The 6,788-nt window shown below is 37.9% G+C and overlaps 1 pseudogene; it reads right to left on the minus strand.

The window, feature by feature from the left end:
- Positions 1 to 500: 500 nt before the first annotated feature.
- Positions 501 to 969, minus strand: LOC120270657 (annotated as a pseudogene).
- Between the last annotated feature and the right edge of the window lie 5,819 nt (positions 970 to 6,788).

Raw genomic sequence — 6,788 nt, forward strand, 5'->3', positions numbered from 1 at the left:
CTCTATGCTGGTTTAATCAAAGTTGCTATGTATAGTATAGTTACAGAAGAAATGCATGATCTTAATGGGTCAACTTGAAAAACAAAGAATGCGACCATTTTTTTGCTTAGTTGTTAAGATTATTCGTTTCCTCCTTGGACATGAAGGGAGAGAATGAGGCACATGTTTAGATTGAGGAATTAATTCCCTCAAAAATGATTGTGCTTATTAAAACAATGCTAAACACTTTTAATTATTCAAAGTTTCTACCCCATTTTTTTGGCTTAGAAACCACAATTCAAAGAACTGAATACCAAAAGGACCCTTTTTATTATAATTTATAGAATTTATAAATATAGTGAAGCCCTGAACAAGAGCAACATCCAAAGGAAATGACAACAATGTGACTCACATCATGAAATCACACAATGAAGATAACAAAAGTAATAAGCACAATCAACAACCAATGAGAGATTTTAACCATAGAGAGAGAAAGAATTTTTTTTGGCTGCTTTACACAATCAACTAGAAATGTCAATGGACTTGTTCTCAGGCTTCTTAACCTCTTCCTTGGGCATTGTCACAGTGAGCACCCCATTCTCCATGGCCACATTCACCTGATAAACCTTTGCATTTTCTGGAAGCATGAACCTCGTGAGTAACTTGCCGCTGCTTTTCTCCACACGGTGCCACTTGTCATGCTTCTCCACTTGCTCACTCCACTCACTGCTGATCTGCAGGACCGTACTCTCTCCACTTCCACTTTCACCTCCTCCTTCTTCAATCCCGGAAGGTCAGCCTTGATGATGTGTGCCTCAGGGGCTCCTTCTAGTCAATGCGAGTGTTGGCAAAAGCGGCAATGTCACTAATGAAGTTGGAGTGAGGCACAGGCAGAGCATTAGTGAAGAAACTAGAGAAACTGCTCCCAAAGGGATCCCACAAATCAAGAGAGAATGGGTCGAAGACGCTGGTCCTGCGGACGATCGACATCTTCACCGAATGAGAAAAAAGAGAGCTATAACAGACAAAAACGACTGCTAATTCTTAGCGCGCAGGCGATTAAACTTTATTCAATGCTCTAGTATGATCTTCTAATGAGAATTTATAGAAAGTTTGGGGCATCTTACTGGTGGTTTTTAGAGTTGTCTATTGGGTTCTGAGAATCCTCCACGACCATCTACACTATTCCAGAATAATCTTAACGAAAGCTCGCATTATAAGGCTACATCTTCAGCAGCCATCGCATTCTTGATTTAATTCTCATGTCTTCGAGATTCAATTGGGTTGACACAGGATTTAACAAATACCAATAACAAAATATAAAAGGAATATATTATATTAATAAATAATAACATTTATAATATAATTGAAATAATTTAAAAAATATAATTATTTAATTTAATATTTAAATTCTTACTATGCTTATATAATAATATAGTTAGATGGTTTATATTTATAAAAACAAATTTGCATATCGTCAAAAAATTATTTTTCGTGCATGTCGTTTTATTTAATAAAATTAAAATTTTAACATATTCTTAAAGGATATATTTTTTTTTTCAAATTTCATAATAATGTTTGCAAAGATGGAATTTTCAAATCAACCAACTTAATAAATTAACTTAAAATAAATAAATAAATAAATAACAACGGTCTATAAAATTTAAAAATGCAAAATTTCTAACTCTCTCTTACACTTGACCCCGGTTCGTTTCAAACTGCTGAACCAAATTAAGATTGTTAGGTTTTGAAGCACATTAGAACCATAAATCCAATTCCAATTCAAAACCAAACCTTTAATCAGGCCTTTAGTTTGTGTTGGGGTTGAGGGTTTAGAAGAGAAATTAAAATAAAGAGACGGTTAATGAGGGTCAAGGTGAACCCTTCGTTTGTTTTGGATAAATTTTTTGCATTAAATAAAAGGAAACCAAGGCCTAACTCTGACTTTTCAAAACTTTTCGAAGACTTTCTTTTCTTGGCTCTTGATTTGCGGTGCCAAGCCATGGCAAACCTCTAAAAGAAATTTTAAAAATTCTAAAATATCTTTAATTTTTTAATTAATTATAGAATATTCTTAATTTTATAGGGAATCTTATTATTATATATCCTTTGTTTCCCTTTTGTTGACCAAACAATGTTTATTAAACAATCATCCTTTCTTTTCCTTCATTAAAATTTTGCTATTCAATCAAAGATCCAACCTATCATTTCCTTTACTTTCCCTTCCACACTTGGATCCAACCACAATGCTAAGGTTCCCTCAAGATTCTTAGGAGTTAATGTAAATAGAAATTGAAATCGAACCACCATTTTCAGTTTTTAATGCTTTAAATAAAAGTTAGATAGTATATATATATAATTATATTTGTTCACGACAAAAATAGGAGGGTGATGTGTGTCATGCTGACACATGCTACTCGGCATATGTACGAGTCATTAAGTACTAGTGTGTGTGCATAGAGTTGTTGAATCCACTAAAATCCAAGAATGGGTGTGAAATTAACTAAAATCCAAGAATGAGAAGGACTAAAGTCAAGAGTCTAAGAAGTGAGTTATCAATATTAGAAGAAGGTGTCTAGATAGGATTTCACTTGGGAATTTAAAACTGAAGTAATTGTAATTGAAATAGATTAAACCCAAGTATTGTTAGACGAAGGGATGTCAAAAATTTATCGAGTGCTCTCTCGAGTCACCTCAATACCTAATCTTATGCTATAACAGAATTGAATCTCTTCTAATCCTACTTTCACATGATTGCAAAGAGATCTAGGAAACCCATAATTGTAATCAAAGCCCTCACTACATGACTCTAATAGGACCAATCACAATTGGCCTATCTCTATCATGCTTACTTGATTCCCTTCATCTATGGGTGATCTCACACGATGTATCTCTCGATCTCAATCATGCAATCATAATGAAATAGCTTCTCTCATTATGCTAAATCAACAATATAAAGACATAGATGAACCTAACAATCTAAAGGGAATCTATATTAAAAGCAATATCGAAATAAAATCATCTCAAGCTATATCAAATCTGAACACCCAAGAAAGTTACCTTTCCATGTGGTTCATGTTCATCACCAAGCAAGAGAAATAAAGCCCTAGAATACTATATATGGAAGAAAAATCCTCTCAATGTCTTCAAAATAGGAATGGATGTCAGTCAATATTGTCACAGCCGGCCGAGAAAACTGCAGAACAGAGAATCCACACGGGCTTGTGGAATTTCAACACGCCCTTGTGAAAAAACCACAGGGCGTCCACAGGGGCGTGTGGATCCCCGATTCCAGCCCTATTTAAAGCTGATTCAGCCCCGATTTCAGCATTATTTTCTCTATCTTTTCCCAAACTTGAGAGAGGGCTTCGGCTAGGATTTTGAGAGGTATTAGCTAGGGTTTTGGAGAGGTTCTACGGCTCCGACATCGCGCGTCATTTGGAATAGTTTATTGGGAGGGCTTTCATCGGCACCGATCCGGCGAGGTGTATCCTAGGCCGGACAAAGGACCCTTTACGACAAGTAGAGGACTCTCTACAAGACCATTGACATTACTATCGAGGGGGTTTTCTATGGATTCATTGCTTTTACATTCTATTTCTTTGATTATAATTAGCTCCATGGAGAGCTAAACCCCTAGTGGGTACTTGGGTATTTGTGAACCCTAGGATGTATTCGTTTCATTGAATCTCTGTATTATGCTTTCAATTAATTGATGTTTATTGTGAGTTCCAACCTTGAATGCTTGATTATTTGAATACTCCCCTAGAGTGACACTAGGGTTGAGAGTTCTTGTTGGTAACCTTGTGAGTGAGTGACCCACCACGATTGTTAGACAAAGCTAGGTTGGAGAGGGTTGAGAGGGTGAGTCGAGAGGTACAGGAGCATCCCCTTTCCCCTTCGATGTGTTAGATTCTACCTCCGTTCCTAGAGTTCCTTGAGCCATAATAGAGTGAATAGTCTAAGGGATGACCTTCCGCTGGGGCTTAGTTGCGAGTGCAATGGAGTGAAGCGTAGAAGTGATCTTAGTATCTAGGGCTTAATTGTGGTTAGGGACCTTCCACTTGGACCAAAGGGTTAGGTCTGTAATAAGGAAGAGATTTATCACTTGCAATCCCTAGAGCTCATTGCAATTCTATGCGAGTGCGAGGTTGAGAGATTATCCAATCTCTCCTCCGGGACATGTATAGAGTTAGGCATGCTTGACCTTAGATTTGGGACTATGTAATTAAGGATTTCCACTACTGACTATTGCATTAATTAGGAAGCATAATAGAGGGTTCTTGCACTTGAAACGATTGTTCTAGGCGGAGCATTATCCGGGTACTCAATCTTTATCGATTGCCTTACCTTCTCCTTTACTTGTGCTCTCTTACTTGTTGTTTTTACTTTTGAGAATTGTATCATTGTCACATATATCACTATTCACTTTTCACATAGTTAAGAAGCGAATTAAGTATTTTTATTCCCTACTCCCTGTGGATACGATACCCACTCATCCGGGATTATTACTTCGACAAACCCGTGCACTTGCGGGATATAAGCAATGGGACCTTGTCAAGTTTTTGGCACCATTGCCAGGGAATAGGTGTTTAGAGATACTTTGCACTTTGTTTTCTTAGGTATTTCCCTATACATTCTATTTCATATCTTCTTATTCTATCATCATTCTGACTATTCCTTATTTATTTCTGATTGCAGAAAAATGATTAACATGCCTGAGTCATTTGACACTATCATGGGAATGTTTGAAAATGTGGAGCAGAAAGTTCAACTATTCGTGATACAAGACATACCGTGTTATTCGTATCATGAGCAGTGTACAATTCAACAGGCCGTAGAAGAATCAGTTGAAGAGTACATCGCCAGGATTCAAGGGCAAAGCTGTAAATTAGATAGTGTGATAGAGCAGTTTGAGAGATCTACATCGGTATCAATGAATGATCAGTTAGAGGAAAGTGTAGAGAGAGTCCTTGCTCAGTTTGATTCCTCCTATCAAGAACAAAGGCAGGAACTCTTTTCAGTGGGAGTTTCTATTTCAAAAGCGGAATTGTGTTGAATGGACACGTTGATATCCATTGCAAATTTAAAGAAATAGGTTCCCAGGTTGACGAAGAGGAGAATAACTGTGAACAGGAAGCAAAGATTTTGAGGAGATTGATAGGTTGAAGGAGAGCAGGTTGCGGCCCATCGATTGTTGAACCGCCATAACTTGAGCTTAAAACTCTTCCAACACATTTGGAATATGCGTTCCTAATGGAGGAATCTAAACTCCCGGTGATTGTAGCTTCAAACTTGTTTGTGGATCAGAAGGATAAGCTTGTTAGCATGTTGAAAAAGCATAAATCAGCTATTGCATGAAAAGATCTCAAATATTAAGGGTATAAACCCATCATTCTGCACTCATGAGATCCTAATGGAGGATGACTACAAATCTGTGATCAAATTTCAGTGAAGATTGAACCCGAATATGAAGGAGGTTGTCAAGGCGGAGGTAATTAAACTCTTAAATGCAGGAATCATCTACCCCATATCCGATAGTAAGTGGGTAAGCCCAACCCAAGTTGTTCCGAAGAAAGGGGGGATGACAGTAGTAAAGAATGAAAAGAATGAATTAATCCCAACTAGGACAGTCACTAGATGGCGAGTTTGCATTGACTATAGAAGACTGAATGATGTCACTCGGAAAGATCACTTTCCTTTGCCATTTATTGACCAAATGTTGGAACGACTAGCGGGGCATCAGTTCTATTGTTTCCTTGACGGCATGTCGGGATATTTTCAAATCCAAATAGCCCCAGAAGATCAGGAGAAAACCACATTTACTTGCCCTTATGGTACCTTCGCTTACAGAAGAATGCCCTTCAGGTTGTGTAACGCCCTTGCAACATTGCAGCGTTGCATGACGGCCATTTTTGATGACTTTCTCGAGGATATTATGGAAGGTTTCATGGATGATTTTTCAGTTTTCGGGGACTCTTTCGATGCTTGCTTAAAGAATTTGGAAAGAGTATTAGTGAGATGTGAAGAAACGAATCTCGTCCTCAACTGGGAGAAGTGCCATTTTATGGTGCAAGAAGGCATTGTCCTTGGACATAAGATTTCCCAGGCCGGTATGGAAGTGGATATGGCGAAGATTGAGATCATCAAGAAGCTTCCTCCACCTACAAATGTAAAAGGGATCCGTAGTTTCTTGGGACATGCAGGTTTTTACAGAAGGTTCATTAATGACTTTTCGAAGATCTCCCATCCGTTGGCTAAACTCTTGGAGAAGGATACCCCTTTTGATTTCGAGAACAACTATCTGAATGCATTTAATATGCTGAAAGAAAGGTTAGTGCAAGCACCAATCCTGACAACACCAAAGTGGAATGATCCTTTCGAAGTAATGTGTGATGTTAGTGATTATGCAGTGGGAGCGGTCTTGGGGTAGAAGAGAGAAAAGCAATTTCGACCGATCTATTCTGCTAGCAAGACTCTCACGAGTGCACAAGAGAATTACACCACTACTGAAAGGAATTGTTAGCAGTAGTGTTTGCCTTTGATAAATTCAGACCATACCTCAACCTATCTAGTGTCACAGTATTCACAGATCATTCGGCACTCCGATATCTCATGAACAAAGTAGATGCAAAGTCGAGATTGATATGTTAGATCTTATTGTTGCAAGAGTTTGATATGTAAATAAAAGATAAAAAGGGAACAAAGAATGTGGTCGCTGATCATCTTTCGAGATTAGAAGTTTGTGAGGGGCAAGAACCGGCAAGCAAGGAAATTAATGATTTCTTCCCTGAAGAGCATCTGTATGC

Source organism: Dioscorea cayenensis, chromosome 10, assembly GCF_009730915.1.
Source record: "Dioscorea cayenensis subsp. rotundata cultivar TDr96_F1 chromosome 10, TDr96_F1_v2_PseudoChromosome.rev07_lg8_w22 25.fasta, whole genome shotgun sequence".
Lineage (NCBI taxonomy): Eukaryota > Viridiplantae > Streptophyta > Magnoliopsida > Dioscoreales > Dioscoreaceae > Dioscorea > Dioscorea cayenensis.